The sequence below is a fragment of the Propithecus coquereli genome, unplaced genomic scaffold (assembly GCF_000956105.1).
Source record: "Propithecus coquereli isolate 6110/MARCELLA unplaced genomic scaffold, Pcoq_1.0 Scaffold210, whole genome shotgun sequence".
In the NCBI taxonomy this organism is placed as follows: Eukaryota; Metazoa; Chordata; class Mammalia; order Primates; family Indriidae; genus Propithecus; species Propithecus coquereli.
The window spans coordinates 786382-811557 of record NW_012146079.1 but is presented as its reverse complement, the minus strand read 5'-3'; the positions used below and the strand labels follow the sequence as shown (position 1 = coordinate 811557).

The 25176-nt window shown below is 38.0% G+C and overlaps 1 protein-coding gene across 6 annotated transcripts in view; it reads left to right on the top strand.

Annotated features, from left to right (window-relative positions):
* The window catches only part of RGS7 (regulator of G-protein signaling 7), a 446139-nt gene that overhangs the window by 314739 nt on the left and 106224 nt on the right, over nt 1-25176 (top strand). The window lies entirely within an intron of this gene.

Sequence of the window (25176 nt, the reverse complement as noted above, 5' to 3'; positions counted from 1 at the left end):
TCTGTGTGTGAATAGACAGATTTTAAAACTTTGGCTTACACAATTTTGGGGACTGACAAGTCTGAAATTCACAGAGCAGACTGGCAGGCTGGAGACCTAGGCAAGATTGATGTTTAAGGCAGTCTGGAGGCAGAATTCTTTCCTCCTTGGAGTAAGTCAGTCTTTTTTCTGTTAAGGCTGATGGGATGAAGCCCACCCATGCTATGGAGGATAATCTGCTTTATCAAAGTCCACTGATCTAAATATTAATCTCCTCTAAAATGTCTTATTATCTTAATTGGGGCCATAATCACATGGGTGTATATATGTTCATCAGAACATACCTCCTCTAAAAATACCTTCACAGCAGCATCTAGACTGGTGTTTGACCAAGTATTGGGTACAGTGGCCTAGCCAATTTGACATATATTAGTAAAATTAACCGTCACAGCATCACTGGGAAGTGTGCTACCCACCACCAACCCCGTCCGTTGGCAGCCCACCCAGTTGCTTCTGTGCTGTTACTTGTTCTCATTGGTAGGGCCCCTTCCCATCTATTGACACTCTTTGCTTTGGCCAAGGTCACTGTGAGGGCACAGCAAGCAATTCATCCTCAAACCAGGAAAGTGGGTTGTGCTTGCTAAAGCCCTGTTCTGTTCTTCTATGTTACTCCCAGCTGCATGAAGGAGATTCTTCTGCCCTCTCGTCATTCGGAGGTACGGGATTCTCTGAAGCTGTGCAGGCTCTTCCTGCCTGGACCTTCCACACTGCCTTCCTGCAGTGAGATCATTCTGGGTGCCCAGGTCTCTATGTGGGAAGCAAAGAACATGTACTCTCTTTTCTTACTTGTAATGATTTTTGCTTGTTTTCCTCATTGCCTGAAATATTATTCTATCATATCAATTAGTTTTTTTTTTTAATTTCAGCATATTATGGGGGTACAGATGTTTAGGTTACGTATATTGTCCTTGCCCCCCGCCTCTAAGTCCGAGTTTCAAATATGTCCATCCTTCGGGTGGTGTGCATTGCACTCTTTGTGTATGCAAATACCCGTCCCCTCCTTCTTCCTCCTCCTCCCCCCTCCCCCTCCCTCCTGCCCAACATCCAATAGATGTTATTCTTATATGTGCATTTATGTGTTGATCAGTTAATACCAATTTGATGGTGAGTACATGTGGTGCTTGTCTTTCCATTTTTGGGATACCTCACTTAGTAGAATGCATTCCAGCTCTATCCAGGAGTATACAAGAGGTGCTATATCACCATTGTTTCTTAAAGCTGAATAGTATACATATACCACATTTTATTAATCCACTCATGTATTGATGGACACTTGGGTTGTTTCCACGTCTTTGCAATTGTGAATTGTGCTGCTATAAACATTCGGGTGCAGGTGTCTTTCTTATACAGTATCATTTGGTCTTTTGGGTAGATGCCCAGTAATGGGATTGCTGGATCGAATGGTACTTCTACTTGTATCTCTTTAAGATATCTCCATATTGCTTTCCACAGAGGTTGCACTAGTTTGCAGTCCTGCCAGCAGTGCATGAGTGTTCCTATCTCTCCGCATCCATGCCAACATTTATTGTTTTGGGACTTTTTGATAAAGGCCAGTCTCACTGGAGATAAGTGATATCTCATTGTGGTTTTAATTTGCATTTACCTGATGATTAGAGATGTTGAGCATTTTTTCATATGTTTTTTGACCATTATTCTGTCTTCTTTTGAAAAGTTTCTGTTCATGTCCTTTGCCCACTTTTTGATAGGGTCGTTTGATTTTTTCTTATTGATTTTCCTGAGTTCTAAGTAGATTCTGGTTATCAGCCCTTTATAGGATTTGTAGCATGAAAAAATTTTCTCTCATTCTGTAGGTTGTCTGTTTGCTCTTGTGATCGTTTCTTTGGCTGTGCAGAAGCTTTTTAATTTGATCAGGTCCCATTTATTTATTTTGGTTGTTGCTGTGATTGCCTTTGGGGTCTTCTTCATAAATTCTTTGCCTAGGCCAATGTCTAGAAGAGTATTTCCAACATTTTCCTCTAGAATTCTAATAGTTTCACTCCTTAGGTTTAAATCTGTTACCCAGCGTGAGTTGATTTTTGTGAGAGGCGAAAGGTGTGGATCCTGCTTCAGTCTTCTACATGTGGCTATCCAGTTTTCCCAGCACCATTTATTGAATAAGGATTCTTTTCCCCAGTGTATGTTTTTGTCTGCTTTGTCAAAGATTAGGTGGCTATATGAGGACAGTTTTATATCTGGGCTCTTCAATTAGTTTTTAGTGTATGATCAACCACCTCAAAACTCTGTAGCTTAAAAAAAAATAAGAACCATTTTATTTAGCTCATGATCCTGTGGATCAGCTGGTCCCCACTTCTGGCCTGGGTCTGTTAGCTGTTTCCTGCTTTGCTCCCTGGTGCACTGTAGCCAGATTGTGAGTGGATGACCTCAGATTTTTGGCGTATCTGGTGCTTGGTAGGCTGTCTGCTAAATGTTTCTCATTCTCTCATCCTTCAGCCTGCTAGTGCTGGCTTCTTATGCTGGTATTCTCAGGGTTTCAAGCACAACATGAGTTTCTGTTTATGCCACATTCACTGTTATCCCATTTGCTACAGCAAATCCCATGGATAAGTCAGTGTAGGAAAGGACTATGCACGGCGTGCATGCAGGGATGCGTGAACAGTTTGGGGCCATGACTGCAACTGTCTTCCACATCTGTATCTCCTCTGGCTTTTAAACCTTCCCTTCAGTGATATGTCCTACCCACCTTTGGTTTAGATTTTCAAAATTCATCTTCCAGAACCTGTTCATTATTTTCTTAGTAAACGTGCTTTACGTCTAATATCATGTCATATTAATCACGGATAATATTGTGAGCAAATTTATCAAAATACAAAGCTTCAAGGAAGTTTGTATCCTTCACAAAATTATTGACAGATATCAATAATTCCTTGATGTCACCCTGCTCATTTGTGATCCTTGCTGCCTCTCACTGCTAGGGCTCCTGAAGTGACGCCGACCGAGTGAGACCCTCGGTCGTATGAATGGCTGGGATTTGAAATGAGTCTCGCTATAACCCCTTGGGTATCAAGGAACATTATGTATTTCTGTGTTCTTTGAGTGGCAGCTACTTGCCCCACCTTTCTCTGTCTCCCCATCATCATCCCCTGCTTCTTGAGATGTCAGAGTTGCTTGAGAGGCATCCTGGCATTTAAGATGGTCGTGGGCTTTGCAGACAGGCTTGAGCTCAAATCCTGATTCAAGGGCTTACTGGCCACAGGCATTGGGAAAGTTAATTTCTCTGCTTTTGTTTTTCCTTCCTCTGTAAAATGCTTTTAATACTATGTTTCGTGAAGCTTAAATGAATCAACATGCAGGTGGGCCAGAATCCTGATTTTATTTTTAAATAGGCCAGATTCTTTTTAAGCTCTGAAAATTTTGCAAGCACATTTAACTGAATTGAATTCTTTTTAAAATGCGTGTAATTTTTAAGCTAGCCTTCAAACGCAACCTCTTCCAAGTAGCCTTTCTTCTCTAATTCAGCTCCCATCGACTTTTCTTTACTGTGACGACAAGAATATTTACATTTGATACTATTCAATCTGTTGCTTAATTTAATTATCTTTTACTTTTTATTTCACTTATGTTGGTCTTATCACTTCAGTCGAATCTAAGCAACACAATGGCAGAGGGCGCACATTCTCTCCAGCCATTGATCGAAGTGCCAGGGTTGATCAGTTCTCAGTAATCACTTGATTGTTTTACCCCTAGGAATTCGCTGAAGTCATATCAAGCTTATGGTAACTGATGATTCAGTTTGTGCTGTCCTAAATGGATGGGAAAAAGTAAGAAAAAATTTTAAATGGATTGTTCTTCATCTGAACTAAACCCAGTGTAAAAGAAATGGCTAAAGATGAAGATAGAAAAACGAGATTAGGGATAAGTATGGAGTTATCCAGGATAAAAACTTGATTATAAATTGTTGCAAAATTTCTCCAGTTAGAAGCAATATCTGTTGTAAAAATACCAATGAAAATTGAGATTCAGGCAAATCAACCAGATGTTTTGCTTACACATTATCAAACAACTGGATTGAGCAACTTAATTATCACTGAATTTATTAAATCAATCCATTGTGCCCACCATTATACAGTCTGTTATCTGCCTCCCAATCCTGCCACAAGTCCTCTGAAAAAAGTGCTCTAAATTCTCTTCATTAATTTAGTAAAACTCCATTACAAATGGCCTTTGTAACCCATGGATTTAGTTAAACTGCCAATGAAATCACAACCCTATGAACATGTGGGTGCATCAGAACTGTGAAAGTATAGAACGTCTCTGTTACACTTGATCATGTTTTGGACTTGCAAAGTGTTGTATGCTTTTCCAAATCATTTTAAATAGATTATTACAATTTATTGTCACATCAAGATCGTGAAGTAGCCCGGCAAACATTTTATCATTTTACAACTGGAAAATCAACAGAAAGAAATTTGCGAATGCCCAAAGTCACACAAAAACCTTAAAGTAGAACCATGGTCTCCCAATCTCTACCCCTTGTGCCTGCTTTTATTTGAATAATTACTTCAGGTCCGAATTCTGCTTTTCCATCAATGGCTGGCAACCATGAGAGGGGCATGGACTCACTGACCAAATGGCACATTATACAATATCTTTTGGAATAAAGTAATTGATTTTCTTGGATTTGGTGTTACATTGCATTCTGGGCTCACCCTTGTGCTAGGGCTGTTTCCTACATACTTCAACTCCTTTGTATTACAGATAAAATTAAAAAAAGATATTTTCTGCATGTTCCTCAAATTGTCTGAAGCAACAATCTTACTTTAGAGGAGGGAGGGTAGAAGCATTTAAAACACCCTTGAAAATAATCAAGACCTTTATGAGCCTACAAAAATTCCTATTTTATTGTCCAATCTGCAAGCTATCATGTCAATATGGAAAATAAAAGTGACCACTTTATTATTTTGCCAGTGCTAATAAACCATTATGTGAAAACATTCTGGGTTTTTAAGACATCATTTAACACTCTGAAGATAAAATGGAAGAAGTCATAGATCAGAGTCATCGAGCATACCTGTAACAAGATTGATTAGTTTGACCTACTTTAAAGATAATAGACATTGCCCAAGCATTCATCTTGCAAATGTGCATTTTGTTAGAAATAATACTTAGTGGGGAAAAAAAAACTGACAGATTCCTCGCATCTTTGGGCACCTGCTCCCAATTCACAGCCCTGCTACTACAGCCAGAACTTCATAGTTGTGTACACTGGGAACCTTATATATAATTCTAATTATTTCATGTGAAATGAATCATAGTTTCCTTTGTGCATTCATTTCAGTGTGTTATGAACTCCCCCTCAGAAGAGAAGCAATTCCTTTCTGCCTATATTCTGTTAATACCCCATCTATGTCTTTTCAGGTTGCTATAACAGAATGCAGCAGACTTAGTAACTCAGATAATAGAAACATTTCTTTCTCACAGTTCTGAAGGGTGGAAAGTTCACAATCAAGGCACTGGTGGATTTGATGTCTGATGCTTGCTGGTTCATAGATGACCATCTTCTCACTGTGGCCTCACATGGCAGAAGGGGAGAGGGGACTCTCTAGGTCTTCTTTTATAAAAGCACTAATCCCATTCCTGAGGGCTCTACCTCCAAATAGTATCACTTTGGGAGTTAGGTTTCAACGTATGAATTTTGGGGGGAAACAGACATTTAGTCTGTAGCGTACCCCTCAAAATTACAGTATCTTATACATTTAATTATGTATCTTTTGGTGGCCCTTGCCCCCTGGGAATGCTCTAGCCCAGTATAGAGTGAAAAGTCCGCAAATGTTGCTCTATGATGTCTGCATTCAGAGTAATCGATGCCATTGAGTATAGTCCAAGCACATCCAGCCTGCCGGGACTAATTGTTCTATTTAACTTGGTAGCTAGCCATACTCTTTTCTTTTTCTCGCCATACTATGTATTTATTTATTTATTTTTGGTTTTGCATTTGTATTTAAATTCCAGCTCTTGTAATGAACAAGTGACTGTTGTTTCCATTGACTAGTCTAATTATGTAGCTGCTCTACACAACTAAAACTCCAAATGCAGAATGTACAGAAAGTGTTTTATGAGGTTCACAAATTGAAGTTTTCATTGTCAAAATAGGGGGTATTACTTCCAGCATGTCTGCCATTATTTCAGGCCTTTTCTGGTTCTAGATTTCTGGATGATTTTCCTTCCCATGTCTACTACTATATTGCAGTCACAGTAAAAAAGAACTATCCTACATGAACATTAAGGAATTGGGTGCCCCCAGGTACCACATTGGATGTTTTCCTCCCATAGGTCTTGTAAACATTACAGGAAGAAGGCAAGAAAGCTCACATTTGTTGAACACCAACTCTGTCCCAACTACCATGTTGAGAACTTGATATGTGTTATTCAATCTTCAAACAACAGCAGAAAAGAAAACTTTATGACACAGAGGGTACATAAAACGTCTGAGTCCCAGATCATGAGCTCATAAGGAAGAACCAGCATTCAAACCCAGATACATTTCATTTCAAACCATAAACCCTTTTTGCTCCAGACAAGGTATATCAACCTCACTTTACAAATGAGGCCCCTGAGATTCCGAGGCAGAGCTACGGAGCAGAGCTTGATTCATATCCGGTGTGTCAGATGTAATGCCAGCACAGTATGTCTGTTAGAGGTCCAGCAGGTAGTTGGGCTGTCCCAGGTCCCTTTTTTGATTTGTGCTGGCTAGCATATGCATCTCTAAATGCCAGTCCCAGAGTTTTGTAACCTCTCTCATGTTTACCTGATTGGCTTATTTTTTATATATCGCTTATTTTTTATATATTGCTTATTAGAGTAGTCGACTATTAAGAAAAATGCTGAAAGTATCTGGAAATCTTATTAGAATTTTTGTCTTTTAGTTTATAGAACTTGAACAAGCCATAATGAGGCCAGGGTTCAATGGACTTTTAAATATTTGTTTAACTACCCTTAGGAACATCTATTACAGCAGAGCTAGATATTTCTATATTATCCACCAGGAAAAAAAAATGAAGATTACTCCACAGACCATATGGAAAAGCACAATTTTGCTGTAGCATTGTCTGATTCTTCCAGTAGCTGGTTTGCCTATTTGCTTTTTCCTTTTCTTGGTAGGTCTTCACTTTTTATTGTATTAACCTTCTGCATATGCATGTTCCTGTTATAAGCCAACTTGATTATTTTGTTTGAGAAAGAAATAGGACATAAACAACCTTTTGTTAAAAAGGAAGAAGGGAGGAAAGGAAGGAAGGAAGAAAAAAAGGAAAATAGAAATAAGGAAAGAAAAATAAAAAGGATTTGAAAAAGCTATGGAGGCCTACAGCACAGGATATCATCTAGAGATATACCTATTTATCAGGGTGGCCACTCAGAAAATGACAGGGAAATGTATGATTACATCTGTTAGCCAGAAGGGGCCATAGACAATTGTGTAAGAGCTGTCTGAAAAGTCAGGTCCCATTATATTTTGTTAAAGATAACACAGTATTTCTTATTTCCCAGCTGAGGAATGAGCTCATTTTTTTCCCCTCTATACTTGAGAACAACGCTACTCGTTCTATTTATATGTCATGTTTCATGAAGCTTTTTCTTTTTTTATTACAACTAAGAATGGTAGAAAATGCTTGCTACAGCAGTACAAAAAGCATGATAAGAGTGCTGATAGAAGCTTTGTAATCTCAATATGATCCTACCTTGGCATGAATGTACCCATCTCTTCACCACCGTGTGTTGCAAACCACAAATAAGGTTACTGATGTTCTGTAAAAAGATCACCCATTTTAAAATAATGAGTCTAAGAACCTCAATTGTAACATGCAATATGATTTTTAAATTTTGAAAATTCCCCTTTAGGTGAGGGAATCATCAAGTTTAATAAGACTAAAATGCTTTTGTTAATTTTGTAGTTATATTACATCCAACTGATTGGGCCCTCTTGAATTATCCAGAATTCCTGCTTCCTGCTGTGCTCACTAATACCTGGGCTTGGAGGCCCATGAGAGTGCATTATGCATCCCGTGTAGCGTTCTGATTATCTCCATTTCACGTGGGGCACATGCTCAGACTGTGATTTGTGTCATTTCCAATCAAGAACTGCTGTTAGGATTTAAACCAAATTTTTTGAAGGGGATCTGCCAGGTGTCACTTCCATTGTGATGTGACGGAACGCCCGTAGGAACAGGGAGCGTCGGATTCTCAGACTGTCCCGGGTTACTCGTTTGTTTCAGTGCAGCTGACATTTGATTCTTCCCCTGCTGGGGTTCATCTGTGAAAACGTGTGTGGTCTGGGTAGCCGTGGACGTCTGTGTGAGAAACAATGAGCGCATCACTCCTTCATGCTATTCTGGAAGCTTTGGCAGTGAATAGTTGGTCCTCACTAAGTGATCTGCCGGGTCTTCCTTGGGTATTTCCTCAACCAACTGCTTGGCAGATGGTTCAGCAGTCCTGGCTTAGGGATAGAAGTCAGATGTCACATGTAGTAACTTATGATGAACACGTTTTTCTTAGAACATGTTGAATTCTAAAAAAGCAGTGTAAGTCTACCATAGATAATTTGGGAACTATGAAAAAATAAAGAGACTAAACAACACTCATGAAAAGCCCCTTGAGATATCCATGGCTCAGATTCGAGCATGTCCATCAGTCTTCTTTGAAGGCCGGAGCCAACACTGGCTCTATTATTGGAGCTGGCCCCACTCAACGTCTTCCCCGCTCCCCGTATCTGTTAGTTTTCCTGGGCCACTCATGAGCCAGTAACTCATGTCTCTTTGCTCCCATCTACGGGTGTTGCCCACACCCTTTCCACAGCCTCCTTTTGAGATCCCTGCTTGTTGGCACAATCACTCTGACCCTAAGGGCACTGCTTCTGCCTGGGATATTATGAAGCCTGTACTACTTCACAGACTTCCCCTGTGGTCTCTTGGACTCTAATTTTTCACAAGATTTACTTGAGCTCTGGGGACAGTAGGAGGAAAATACAATGCACAGAGTAACTATGGCCCTTTCACAGCCCAGATATATCCTTGAGTACTTTAGAAGCTACTTCCCTGTGGCTCTCCTAATGTCTAGGGTCAGTGGCCAACATCCCCAACACTGAAAACCTTCTAGGCATATGTAGGCCCAGAGTCTAATCTGGGCTAAATTGACTCCTATTCAAAGAGAAAAGAGTAAAGTTTTCCTCCATCCTACTCTCAGTCACATTTTCCAAATTCTCATATCTGACTCTTGGATTGATCTCTTCCAAGGAATTCTTAAGAGTGACCTCTTCCAAGTATATCTTGACATGACAAACATCACCCCTGTTGACATGGGCATGGACTGTCCCCCATTATTGACACACAATGGTCTGACTTCAGGACATTTCCCAAAGTCGAGGGCACAAATTCACTAGCGTATGAGCTTTGTAAGTAGAAAGACTTTGTCGTATTCTTTGCTCTGTCTCTGACCCCCATAGAGTGCCTGGCACACATTGGGTGCTCAGTAAATATTATTGAATTGAATATAATTAACAAAGAGAATACGAACATTAAAAATGACTTGTTTTATCTTACATATTTCACTAAAAATATATGAGACATTTCCACGTTCATAGCTTAAGCTCTAAGTAGAGGTTACTTCAAAGTGAAATACCCCAGATTCTCATGATCCTCCATGACACAGAAAGTGTTTAGTTGTAAACAGAAAATGAAACTTCCCAGGATTGTCATCCATAGGTTTCAAATAATCTATCTTTTTTCTCTCAGTAAAAGCAAGGAGAGATATTACCCAACTGTGAGAAAATGCTCTAAGTGTTCTGAAACAGCCTAAGGAACTTGCCTTTATTCCATGGAAAATGAGTTTTATCAGTAAATAGTATCTCCTGTTAGAAACAAAAGATGATTTAATGTTTGAAATGCTGGGGTGTTCTCGAACCCTGGCAAAGGCATAGCAAGGTCATAATGAGAATTTCATAAAAATCATAAAAGACAAACTTTTCAGTCAGAAATCTATCCCTAAGCCTAAAATAATATCATGTTAAGTGAAACAACTGCTTTAGGTTGTGCTTTGATGTTTTTCCCCTTGAGAGTTTTTCAAAAAATTTAACACTATTGGAAAATATCCTGACATCCTGTAGATAATCTTTAAAAAAAAAAATGATTCAAAGTCAGATCACTTCTACTTTAGAAAAAAGGAGCAATTCTAAGTAGATATTTCTTTTCCTATAGTTTAGGGAGAATGAGTAGGTAGGGCAGCATTTCTGGAATGACAGGTTCATGCCAGTGAATAGCAATTGATAAGATGAAAATGTTGAGTGATTGCACCACACAAAGCCCAAAATTGCCCCATTGAGATACTTTTGCTCAGTCTGGTGTGCAATGAACAGCCATTAAGGAAGGACAGCACCTTGTCCCTCTGCAATAAGGAAATTTTCACTGCTTTGCCTTCCTACAAACATTCACTCTAAGCGTATTAATGCTTTCCAGCTCTCAACTAGACCATCAAATTTGATAAATATGCCAGATTTACTAACAGATGTCCAATGGCAACCTAATAAATTTCTGGTCACTGGTGTGGTACCATAAACAGAAACAAATTAGTGAAAATATAAAAACTTTTATCCAATGCCCTAACTTGTGTGTCGAGCCTACAACCAATAGAAACTAAGATTTCCTTAACTGGAAATCACGGCATCTCGCCCCTGCTGTTCCACTGAGCCCTTTTCAAGAGAAATGGGAACAAACAGTGAAGTGTGACGAGCCTGGCAGCTGGCGGCCCCTCCTGCCTTGCTGCTGGGAAGGAGGAGCTGGTGGCAGCTATTCTGAGCCCTGTTCACTCCACACCTGCACATCCTGCTGATTTTGTCAAATGGTCACTCACTTTACATGAACATTCACTCTATGGAAATCCTGGGGACATGGCTTGAGGGGCTGCCACTAAAAGCCAAATATTGCTGTGTGGTTGGGGCCACCTCTGTAACTGGAAAGTGAGACATTTTACCAAACGATCTATTTAAGGCACATGAAGTCAGAGAAAAAGATGCAAGAGAATTGGCAGTGAGGTGAAGTTTCAAAATAAAGAATGGAAGAGAAATATAGCTTTGCTTAGATTATATCATACAAATGATGTGAAAATTCTCCCAGTGTCTTAGACGGGACCTCTGTGGGATGTTACATTTTGTGAATGATGAGAACGGTAGAGGCCTGGGAGAGAGTGGATTGAGTAGTGCTGAAGTCATTAAAGAGTTAAGAAGTAAACATATGAGAATAATAAAATAGGGCTAAAAACGTTTTCTTAGGAAATGCAAAGATAAACAGCATAATTTAACGCAATAATCTTTTTCACCTTGAAACCGAAACGTCACCTTGTTTGAAGATGTCTGAAGTTGACACATCTAGTTGATCACCATCAGACCAACTAGACAGTTGATGGTGATCAGCTAGAGATGTTCCATGCAGAGGACAGAGCCCAGGGTTTAGACCACATGTGAGACACTTACCCGAGAGAACAGAACAAGTGTCTGAAAGAGAAAAATTATTTTAAATCAGTGGGAAGTCAGGAAAGGCAAGGGAAAATTCTTTTCAGAAACTTTTAAAAAACAATTTTGATATCTCTTCATCTCTGATGGTCAAAATATTTTGTCTCAAGTCAGAGTAAAATGCTCCTTTTGGTAGGTCGTAAGGTAAACAATCTAGATACTCCTCTTGTGATAATGACACAGTGATAAAACAGAGAAATCAGGTTTGCAGAAAGGACCAGTTATGCATTTAATAGATTATTAATGCATATACAAAATGTGTCTATGCTTGCATTGGAGGCACAGTGGTGATCAATGTACCCATCACTGCCTCTCTTACAGGTAAGGATGACTTTGGAACTATCATTACACCAGCAGCAAAACAACCAGATGCTTCAACTAACAGCTGCTCTCAATTTCCTCTAATCTTGTCCTTCCAATGCATCCACCAAGAGAGTGTCGGATCCTAGACCAATCTCACTATGGTCCTATCTCTATCTGAAACTGTGCATATTGCTATTGAAAAATCACTCAACTCTATGCATTATTGCTACCAAGATGTCGTGGTTCCCAACCCCAATCAGGCCTTCATGACTTCCTAGCAATCATATTTTCTAGTCGGATCTATCTGCCAGTTAGTAGGATGATCATTTAAAGCTCTATCCACTTCCTTTCCCTCTAGTATTATGCTTCATTCTTTATCATCCTCAACATCAGAACATAACCTTTCAGAGGATAGAGAAAGCAATATTCTAACTCCCTCTGATGCACAAAGACACTTTGACTCTATGTTTACCATTCTCACCTTTCATCGAGGTTGAGCGCCTCTGTGCTCATTATCCCATCCTCACACCACCCCAGAACTCTTGTTCCATCCCTTATATTTCTGTTTTTTTATTCTAAACCACCATATCTTTATTGGCTTATTCGCCACAGTTCTCTCCCATCATAAAACATTCTTGCAATGATCCATGATCTGCTCTAGCTATTTTCCTATATCTTTCCTATTTTCACAATCTCAGTTGCATTTACTGTCTCTAATTCCTTTTCTCTCCAATTTAGTTCTCAGTTCACTACAATCTTGCTTGTATCCTCCACTTATATGTTGAAACTTTATTTACTGTAGTCACTGATATTCTTGTTGCTAAATTCAGTTACCACTTTTCAGTCCTTAAACTGACCTCACTGTAGCATCTTTCACTCCTTTTTGTCTTTCATTACTCCACTGCTTGTTGCACCATAACTTTATCACCCTCCATCTTAGTATCTTTCACAGATTCTTCTACCTGCCTCTTAACTATCAGAATTTTGGAGACCCAGCCACGGGATTGCTTATTTATTGACTCTTCAAACATCATGCACTTCCTTATTTTGTTCACTATTGGTATGATAACTACTGAAAATACACATCTAGACTCTCTTTGGAGCTCCTGACCGACTGCCTACTATAGATCTGCACTTGGGTGATTAACAAACATCTCGTATTTTCAACAAATCCAAAATTGACCTTATTGTTTCATCCCCAAATCTGTGTAGATTTTGCCTCCTGAATATCTATCAGATCTGTCCACTTCTCTCCATCCCCACTGCCTCTGTCCTCATTCCAACCACAGTTACATCCCACTGGGAACTGCCACAATCTTCTAACTCGAATCCTTTCCTCCCTAATCCCATGCCAGTACCTTCATTTCACTGCATCTAAAATGAGCATTCCAAAACTCAGATCTAATCAGGTCTCTTCTGAGGTTCAATAACTGTAATAGATTCCCCATTGTCCTCAGGATAAAGTCCGAACTTTTTAGCTTGAATATAAAGTCCTTTTTTGATATAGCCACATTCACCACTGCATCTGCTCAGATCACTACTCTTTAACCCCCACTGTCCCTTCCAGCCACGAAACTGATGACTGTTTCTCAAACATTCTACCTTTGATCACAATCACTTGCATATGCTGATTTCTTTGCTTGGAACCTTCTCTTGCCTTGTAACTCCTGTCTTTTTATTGGAACTTGAATAATTATCAACTCCTCCAGAACACCTCCCTGAGCTCCCAAGATTAGATTGGATATTCCTTTAATGTGTTCCCAGAAAACACACTGCACTTACTCTGGTGAAATTCTTACTATAGTGTGTAGTTAAGTGTCCACAGCCTTGCCAGTTTCACCTATTAAATAGACTGCAAACTTCTCAAGAACAGGGCTGGCACCTTGTTCAGTGTCTTTGTTTGTTTGTTTTCCCATGAATTGAATAAATGATAACTGAGCTATACAATCGGTAATCAAAGCTTTAAAATCAGATGAGCTTGCCCAAGAAGAAAGAATATAGAAAGAGACAAAGGAAAAGGGAAGCCATAGCAGAGACAAATTGTAAGAGACATTTTACTGTAGAGAGTGGGAGGTGAAAGGTAGGGAATTGTAGGTCTGGAGTCAGAGGGAAGGATAGGGTAGGGAGAGTGTGGTTCCAGGAAGAGACATTCACAGCTTGTTTAAGGAAAGAGTACTGGGATAGAGGAGAGAAGCTGTAGGACTCTTCTACTAGGAGGTCATTGGTGACCTTTTAGAGAGCAGATTCAGTAGATTTTGAGGTGCAGAAGTCAGAGTACAGTGAGCTAAGGAAGGGGTTGCAGTCAGAAGTGAGGTATTATGTGCCTAATACTCTTTCATGAAGAGCAATCTCAAAAGAAAGGAGACCAAATTGCAATAGGGTAGTACTGGGGAAGGTAGCAAAATTAAAGACAGATTCGTCCTTCCTTCCTCCCTTCCATTCTTCCTTCCCTTCCCTCCCTCCTTCCTTCCTTTCTTTCTTTCTCTCTTTCCTCCCTTTATTTTTCTTCCTTCCTTCCTTCATTCCTGGCTCCCTCCCTTCCTTCTCTCTCTTTCTCTTTCTCTTTCTCCTCCTTTTCTTTCTCTCTTTTTAATCCCTCCTCCTCCTTCTTCTCTCTCCTTTAATAATAAGAAAGCTTTGAATATACTTATAGGGCTGCCAAGAAAAAAACTATTTAATGAGGATAAAGAGCTTGATGATTCCCAAGAAAAAAGGGTTCTTCGATGAGGCACAACCCTTGAAATGGCTGAGTGAGCAAAGCTCTCCTATTAGCAAAGAAAAATGAATTAAAAATACACATAAAGGGGAGAACCTTAGAAATGAAGACAGATGTCCCTTCTTGTGAAATGAGAAAAGCGAGATTTAAGGCAAGGTTAACACACAATTTGGGTGATAAAAAAAATAATGGAGTTCAAGTTAAATGAATGCTATCTTCTCAGCAATGTATTAGATGAAGACAAGCACAGATTCGGAGGAACAACCTTGATATCCGAGCTTGAATAAAGTGGAAAGTTTTGAACAATATATTAATCAAGTAAAGATAGAATGTGGAAACCTCAGAATCCATATTGATAAACACTTCTGAATTTGGAACTTTCTGCTGCCTTCTAATTCCTTGAAAATGTTCTTCCCCCTGTAAGCTGTTATCTTCAGAAAGATGCTAATTCAATGCCAAATACCATTTGACCCATTAGGTTTGTCCCATTACATGTTGTCATTGTTGACATCACAAGGGAGGTTAGAAACTTAAAGTTAGGTAGAGTATGCCAACAGGTAGTATATTAACTAAAAAATTCCTGGTCTATTTATTTCTGGTATATCTTGGCACTTCAGTAGTTTAAAAAACAGTTTTCATTTGAATTGAAAACAAATATGAGCATATTGATAATAAATTTCTAAAGATTTCACTTAAAGCTAAATTGAACTCCCAATTTATCATAGATTATTATTATTATTGTAAGGTAAATAAAACAATGTTGTTCATCCATCCATACAACCTGGAACCCACGCATTGATATCACTGTTGTATTATCTGACGGGGAGGAAGAGGTGACAGAGGAGATTAAAAAGCAAAGCAAAATATTGGTGTAAAACTTTCATTTCTCTGTTATAGTATGTTTTCCTATCTTTGCATAATCTTTAACTGAAAGAAAGGGTGGCATTTTTATTTTCTTAATGCCATGATTTTTTCTAGTGACTTTGTTCTCTTTATGTTCAAATTGGCTGCATTTATATGCATTACTTTATGGATCATTTTTATTCCTTTTACCATTTCAATCAATAAAAACTAAATGATTCAAATAATTAGTTGTCTCATTGAACTTCTGAATGGAAATTTCTGGATTCAATCATTTGTTATTCATAGCTTTTGTCTTTTTTATCCTAATTTCACCAAAATTTCTCTTAACATTCAAATTCAAATTCTGAAAACGCTAAAGTATTAATATAATTAAAATAGATTCTACCACCCAGCCTGTCTTTATTTGTAATTTGCACTTGGCATGCCATTTCAGTCAGATATTTTTGTAATTAGACTGAAGTTCATTAATAACATTTTTATGTGAAGAAAAGATACTTGTTTTTTTTCAGCATAGTTAGGTGTCAAGCTGTGCGGCTTTTATAAATTAAGTTCTCACTTTCAGGATTTATTTTAATGAATTTCTTCTAAAACGGTTTTTTCAGCTCCCTTTAAGGAAATGTAGCATCACTTCCCATGGGCAGAATTAAGGGACTGTGCATAGGTTAAGGACCTGTCATCCCAGGAAGAATAAGTGAGGTCTCAAGTTCCCTAAGTCTCATCCTAAGTTTCATTAGTCTACTGAGACTTTTACTTGATTTTTAAAGTTGAGTTCAAAGACTTCTGAAAGAAAAGCAAACTGATGTTTTGGCCACTTTTCATTTCAAATGTACCTAAGCATGTACTTGCATTTTTAAATATGAAGTGCTGGGTTGAAACAATTTTTGTGCTCACAATAGGTGTTAATTGAAAACAGATGCAATGATATTTGAAGCTTTTTATCCTCTACTGTTTTAGGAAATTTAATAAATTCTGAAGATTTGTATGCTAAACAGTGTGATTTTTTTTTAGATACAAAATAACAAGTTTAAAATCCTTACATACAAATTACATATAGTCATGCGCCTTATAATAACATTCTGTCAATGATGGTGGTCCAATAAGATTATAATATTGTATTTTTACTGTATCTTTTGTATGCTTAGATATGTTTAGATGCGCAAATATTTACCAGTATTTGGTACTTGCCTGCAGTATTCTGTACAAATGAATGCCTACTGTATTTAGCACAGTAGCTTGCTGTATAGGCCTGCCCGCTATACCACATAGCCTAAGTGCGTAGTAAGCTACACCATCTAGGTTTGTGTAGGTGCACTCTACGATGTTTGCACAATTACAAAATCGCCTAAGATACAGTTCTCTGAATGTATCCCCATTGTTAAATGGTGCATGACTATGTTTTCCTCTTATTTATTTTCAGAGCAACTATTAAATGAGCAGCTTCAATCTAGGCATTGATTTATTTAATTTAGCAGTCAAAAGTAATATATCAGCCCAGATAAAGCAAACTTTAATCATATCCAGTATCAAAGCAAAGTGGGCATTTATTATAAGTATCAAAGAACTACTCTAAAATAAATGTTTTCATTTAAAGTTAAATTCACTGCCCTTTATTTTAAATGCATCCTTAAATGCATCCTTTAAGTGCAAGTGTAAAGTGTATGGCCATGGAAACAAAAAGAGTTTAAGCAAAGTTCCTGTCTTTCAAGATCTTTATAAAATAATAGGAAAGACTAAGAATGCAATTCATTACAGTAAAAGACATCAGGTACTGGGCGCCCATTGGAGGGAGAGCTTACTCTTGGGGAAACAGAAAAGGTCTCAAGAGAGAGGAGTATATTTGAGTGGACCCAGGGAGTTGGATAGAATTAAACCAGGTGAAGAAAAGCAAGAAGGAAGCTCTTTCAGATATACATAAGTGCTAAAGCAAAGGCACAGAGGAGAGAGCCAGCCTGCACCAGGTCCCTGAAAGATTCAGTTGGACTGGAAGAGCTAGTAAATGTAATGTAAAGGCAGGGCGTGGGCTGGCTGAGTTCTGAGGGGCTGATTCTTTATAGAGGAAGAATAAAAGTTGACCTGCAGAGCACCATTAAGGAGTGAGTTGGATAAGGTGAAGAAAGTGAAGACCACAATCAAAGCATGTCCTATTCAATAACATGGAAGAGTTGAAATTGTTTCCAAGCACACAGAATAAAGCCAATAGACAAGAAGAGATAAAATGGGGTGTCAGTTACCTCCCCAAAGAGCCTCCAGCCTTATTACCTTTCAATCCATTCTCCAGTTTTGGAGAATGATTTTTTTAAAGAGCAAACTCTAACCTTGTGTTTGTTGCAAAGATGAAAGGTAGTGAAGCTAAAGCATCTGACACAGTATCTGGAACCATTAGAAACAAATACATGTAGCTATCTAGCTAGCATTATTTTGTCACTTTCCAAGTTAAACCTCTTCAAAGGTTCTGCCTTCTCACAGGAACAAGTACCAATAAGGACTTTCAGCACACAGCCCTGCCTCCTTCTCCAGCCTGATGCTTTCCCATTTTGTAGTTATGCCAGATTGACTGCGATTCCTCAAGTGTACCCAGCCACCACGTGCCTCAGGCCTTTGCTTGAACTATTCTGCCCTTCATTGCTCTCTCCATCATTAGACTTCTACTTATTCTTCAAGCCACTGTTCAAGGAAAGGTCACCCTCTCTGTAAAACGTGTTCTGACTTCTTCCCCTTACTTGTCTGTTTGATGTCCTGCATAGACCTTTCCATACAGGTTACGCAGTAGATTTTTGAATTGTAATTTGTTCTTTAAAAACACATTATTTTAGAATAGATTTCGATTTACAGAGAAATTACAAAATAATGCAAAGAGTTCCCATAGTCTCAACCCCAGTTTCCCCTGTTATTGACATCTTATATTAGTAAGATACATTTGTCACCGCTAATGAACTAATATTGATATTAATTAATATTACCATTAACTGGGTTAGTTAATATTAAAGAATTTAACATGAATTAATATTAGCTGAAGTCCATACTTTTTCAGAATTCCTCTCTTTTCACCTAATGTCCTTTTTCTGTCCCGGGATTCCATCCAAGATATCACATTACATTTCGTTGTCATGCCTCCTTTGGCTCCTCTAGACTGTGACAGTTTCTCACACTTTTCTTGTTTTTGATGACCTTGACAGTTTTGTGGAGTACTGGTCGGGCATTTTGTACAATGTCCCTGAATTGGGATTTGTTTAATATTGTTTCTCCTGATTAGACAGGCGTTACGAGTTTTGTGGTGGAAAATCACAGAGGTAAAGTGCCATTTTCATCACATCAGGAAACCATTGATCGTTTTTGTCATCTCTGTTGTTTTACCTTTACCTGAATGCCATGTAAGTGGAGTCGAATACGCTATAGCCTTTTTAGACTGGCTTCTTTCAGTTCATAAATATGCACTGAGGTGTATATACTATAATCATGACGTCACTGTTGATGCAAAATGCATTGTAAAGTGACTTGGTTTTCCCCCTTTTTCCTTCTTTTTGGAAAGAAGTTACTAAGTGTAGCACAAATGTAAGGAGTGAGGAGTTATGTTCCACCTCATTCGGGGTGAAGTATCCACATAAATTATTTGGAATTCTTTGGCAGGGGAGATTTGTCTGTTCTCCCCCATTTATTTATTCAAATATTTATTTTCATCAGCATGAACCTATAGATATATTATACTATATAATCCAATACTAACTTAATATTAATTTTTGCTAAATTTATTCCATCTTTGGCCATTGGGGACTCTTTGAGTTGGCTCCTGCATCTCTTAGACATACCCCATCTTTGTGGGAGTTTTCTGTTTATTTTCAGTTTTAGGTTTTTGTTTTTAGCCCTTCCTTACTTTCTGGCACTACAAGGCGCTCCGGGCTTATTTTGTATATTTCCTGCGCCAGCTCTAGATTCAGATGTTTCTCCAAGAAGCCGTAGTTCCTTTTTTTGGAGAATGTTATCAGAAATTAGAGTCTAGGTGTGCTCATTGCTGTTAGGTAAAGTTTCTTTAAGTTCCTCTCAACTTGCAGGGCAAGGAAATATATGTGCATGTATTATCCTGTGTATGTACACATCTATAATATAAAAATTTCTGCATGTAAGCATCTGTTATCTACATAAGAGTGAACATGAGTTAATACCGATGTCTTCAAATTGAATATATTATCAGGTGTCATTTTAGCCTTTCCTCTTGCTTGTCTATAACCTCCCACTCCAACAGTAAGAATTGTGACTCACACCATTTGCCATCCATTTGCTTGATTGTTAAGTTCCACTATACGGATACAATGGTTTTCAGAGTTGTTAGCCCACACCCACCAGGAACAACATTATCAACTAGAGTACAGTGCTTATAAACAGTTCCTTCTGGCTTTGGTCTTAAAACCTTCCTCATTTCCAAAGTGAGGCTGTTTCATACATGTGTAATGTAATTAGATTATTCTGTCATAGTCTGAATTCCATTTGTGGACCCCTCAACTCCCTGCATGATTTTTTTTAAATTACACACATTAAGGTTTACTTTATGTGATGTAATACTCTGTGGATTTTGACAAATACATAGTGTCATGTAGATCTACCTTTACATTCATATGGAATAGTTTCACCACCCCCAAAATTTCCTGGGATTCACCTATTCAACTCTCCCCCCAACAAATTCCTGGCAACCACTGATCTTTTCCATCTCTATGGTTTTTCCTTCTCTGGAAATGTCATATAAATGGAATCATAGAGTATGTAACCTTTTCAGACTGGTTTCTTTCAGTTAGCAAAATGCATTTATAATCTGTCCATGTCTTTGGGTGACTTGATACTTCACAACTTTTTATTATTAAATAATATTTCATTGTATGAAAGTACAATTTGTTTGCCCACCTATTAAAGAAAATCTTGATCACTTCTAGTTTTTGGCACTAAAAATAAAAACTACTGTAGACATTCACGTGCTGGTTTTTGTGTGGGCTTAAGTTTTCCAATCAGTTGGGTAAATACTTAGGATCAGATGGTGACTGTTTTTACCTTTATAAGGAAATAGAAAACTGTTTTTAAAAGTGAATGCACTATTTTGCATTCCCAGAAGAAAAGAATGAAAGTTCCTGACATTTTGCAACTTTCCCATCAATATGTATCATTGATTTATTTGGATTTTGATCATTCTAATAGGTGTGCAGTGGTATCTATTTTTTTAATTTTTATTTTCTTAATGATTCATATGCTTGTCATCTGTATATCATTTTTAGTGTATCTATACTAACTCTTACTATTGAGAAAAACTTACTTCAAAAACTTCTAAATATTGTAATAGTGCATTTTTACTTGGTTTTGTTGGAGAATAAAATGTTCTGTATATGTGATTTTCTACATGACTAATTTTACCTTTTCAAATGCCAGTTCTAAAAATAATATTTTGGAGGATTTCTAAAATGACCACTTCTGTGTCTTCTTAAACAGAGAATAACAATTCCAACAAAATTCTTCCTTTGTGACTCAGAATCCTCATGAAAAATGTCTGCTATTTTACTACTAAGTAACTTTACTTTGTTTACTTTTTAACATTTCTATTTCCGTGATACCATAGCATCAACAGTCATTTTCTTTTCTATTTAGACTTATTTCTAAAATATTTCTCCCCAAACCCTAATCATATTTATGTTGTGCATTAATAATGAAACAACCATCTTTTTTAATACATGCACATAAAAGTAACATATGACAAGAATAAAAATATAAGATTTAGTGAGATTATTTTTTGATTATTATTTTTTTAACTCAGAGACATTTTTTTATCACTTATAAATTATAGGTTGTATTTGGAAGGAGATGAGGCTGCTAGAAGTTGAGCCCCTGGATAATGGAAATAATGACAGAGGTTTTTTTTTTTTTTTTTTGAGGCAGAGTTTCACTCTGTTGCCCGGGCTAGAGTGCCGTGGCATCATCCTAGCTCACAGCAACCTCAGACTCCTGGGCTCAAGCGATCCTCCTGCCTCAGCCTCCCAACTAGCTGGGACTACAGGCATGTGCCACCATGTCCAGCTTATTTTTTCTCTATATATATTTTTTAGTTGTCCAGCTAATTTCTTTCTATTTTTTAGTAGAGACGGGTCTCGTTCTTGCTCAGGCTGGTCTCGAACTCCTGACCTTGAGCAATCCACCCACCTCGGCCTCCCAGAGTGCTGGGATTACAGGCGTGAGCCACTGCGCCCGGCCATGACTGAGTTTTGAAATTACATTATATAGAGCACTTTCCACTGAAGAACTCAAATCTCTTTTATAATATGCTTTTCATCCTGTTGACTTTTGAAGTAGTTGTGGTCTAAAGAAAATCATGCTGTGTAGAATTCCCTTTGCTCTTGGAGAGTGATGGTAATTCTGTTGCTTCAAAATTTGGGGTGAAGTCATTCTCTGAATGCGTCAGACTTAACAAAGCTGCACTAGGCTGTTCACAAGACTAACAGTTGTTTAGAGATGGATTTTTATTTTTCCATGTGTTCATGATTTGAATATTCAAATGAAAAATAAACTGGAATTTCTTGGTAGGTTTATTGTTGAACTTTAGCTGTGTGGGTGAAGCAAATAACACATGTACAAGAAGATTAAGTAGCGATTATTTTGCCGAGAAGCGTAACATAACTGAGCCATCTGGTGTGCCGTTATTGGGAGGGGACCTTGATGCATTACTCATTAAATTCTTTCAACGCTTTGTTCCAAGACTGTCAGTGATCTTCCAGACTCTTATTAGATTAAGGTGGTGCTGATTTAGGAGCAGTTGGAACCACAGGGAAGTGTGGCTCCATGTTTATTACTAACAATAAACAAGTCACTACCTCAAGCCCACTTTAAGATCTCTTACTGGTATTTATTATGTTAATGTCACTATTATCTTTTGTCACAACAATATAGCTACAATAACCCCACCTCAAAAGCTTATAAAAATATTTGGAAAAGAGAATATGAACATCTATATTATCATAGAAGAGCTGAACAAGCTATTCATTATCACAATAATTAGTTTGGTACTTTTCCATGCAGTGCTGTTTTTCATGTTCTTCATGTATCATTTACTCATAAATTTACTTGTTCATTCCTTCATCAAATATTGATTCAATAGCTATTTTTGCTATTGGCAAGCTAAGTGCCAAACTTATAGTCTTAAATGAAGCAGCAAATTCACCCCAACTTTCTGATTTTTCATCTAAGCATTTATTCTTCCCTGGAGCCATGTTTTCTGGAGGTCCTATAATGAGCACCTAATGTCAACTATAATTTCAATCTTTCTAGATTACTATTTGAACGAAGTCCTTGAAATCATTTTATAAGCATTGTTAAAGAGTCAGTCCTCTTAAATATTAAGTCAAAAGATTTGATTTGACCTCAACCTATGAGGTCTTATCTATATCCCCATCAATATATCCCTACTGAATTCATGGCATGAGGCAAATTCATCAAAACAAATTGTCCTTAATCATAAAACGATAGAACTTGAGTATCACCTGGAGGAGGTGTAAAATGGGAATGCATATCATCAAATCAAACAAAAATAGAATATTGTACGTTAGAAAAAGAGAGATAGAGCTAATTCACTAGCTAATTCACTCTCTGTCATTCTCATCAGCATGCCTTTATTAAGGCCTAATTATGGTAGTGCTACATAAAGCAGAACCTGCAAACAGGCACCATGCCCTCCAGAGGTGTATGAGCTGTAAGAGAGTTAGTAGCTAACAAGATTCAGGGAACAAAGGACATTCTTGTGCTCATTTGCTTCTGATTGTCTTTTTTGCTGTCTCTCTGTATTTACTTTTATTACACTTTTATAAGCCTCATCAACACTTTAGTGCTCATCTACTTTTGGTTGTTTCTTGGTTTGATTTTAGTCACACTCTTTCTTCTGATTAGAGATCAGAAGTTCAGAGCTCTATTTCTGGGCATCTCAGGTTCCCCTTGTTATTTCTATACTCTGCAAACTTTCCCATGTACTATAACTTAATTTCTCTTCCTGGCAAGTGTGCTAATGCTATTTTTCCAGGCCAATGACTGCTGGGACTAAAATAAATAAAGATGACTATAAGAAGAGAGGTGGTCCACCTGACTTTGAAATCCTGCAACTAATGTTGTATGTTTCTCTGCCTGATGTTCCCTGGCTGGGGTGGGCTGTCCAGGGATTGAGGATTTGACCAAGGTGTAAGCACCTGCTCATTGCTATGGACCAGCTATTCTGATAGATCGCTTTGTCATTTCAATTTTACAGACAAATGCAAAAGAAAAAAAGGGTAGAAATGTATATTTAGGACTGTCAACTTCCCTCACTTGGCCTAGTTTTTTTTTTTTTTTGTATATATTTATAGAGTACAGAGTCATATTTTGATACGTGTACACAGTGAGTTATGATCAAATCTGGGATTAGCATATCCATCACTTTAACCATTTATCATCTCTTTGTGTTGGGAATATTCACTCAGCCTACTGGAAGGCAAATTTGTGGAAGAGGATTCTCTGAAAGTGCTTTGGAGAAAAATAAAAATCATTCAGTTGTAAATAATGAAGCACAATAGCTACCACATACTGAGTATATACCAGGCAGGAGGCACTGCTCCTGCTATATATTTCCAATATATTCTTATGTCATTTTCACACCAACCCTGCACAGCGAGTTTATTGCCTTTATTAATAGATGGGGGGGTGGGGTACCGAGAACGTAAGTGACAAAAGACAGTGGATGTCTTCAATGTTCTCGTTCTTCTCACAATCACACCCTAACTCCAGAGTTTTAATAAGAATAAGTCAGCATGTTGCTGTAAGCAGTGCATGCTTTGAGAAGGCCTTGACTTTGAACTGAAAGGATATGGAAATGTTGGGAAACACACACACATGCATACACACAATAATTGATGGAAAAAATTGCTCCTTTGTAGAAAAACAACTTTCTATGCTGTGGGAGACTTGATTGGAAGTCTGGAGATTACTGGGGCACTTAATAACAGTCTTCCAGGAGCATGGCAGAGGAGGATTAGCAGTTGCCGTTTATTACAGAAGTAGAAGTTATCAATTAAAATGCTTGCGAGATGCTAGATAACAATTCCAAGGGGCAACGTAGTAGTACCACATGATAAAAATTTAACAACAAATGTATGATTTATGTGGGGGGATGGGAGGGAGGGGAGTCTCATGCTCAGTTGTGCCATAGCTGGCTGCTTAGTGACTCAGTTTTCGCTAAGGTATAAAAGCTCCCCATGACTGATGGCTGGAGATATAGATAGATCCACATAGTCCTGGAGCTGCTGTCAGAATCCTAAAGAGCTATTTTACCTACATAGAAATAAATCTATAAATGAATTGTATGTAAAGACACACAAACAGATAAATAAATCTAATTTTTTTTTACATTTTCTATACACAGTTGGCCCTCCCTATCTGTAAGCTCCATATCCGCGGATCCAACCAACCACAGATTGAAAATCCAAGGATATGGAGGGTGGACTGGGGGACTTAACCATCTGCAGATTTTGGTATCCAAGGAGGTCCTGGGACTGATCCCCAGGGACACCAAGAGATGACCATACAGATAATTTTATGTTGGACTAGAAAACTATTTTGCATAGTTCCATACTTTCTAGACTTCAAGTTAGCAAACTTTATGTTGTCCCTGCACAAATGCTGGAATAACCCCCTTGACCAAATTTTATTAACCTTCTGTTGGAAGAAAGTGTTGGCTGCTATGGGA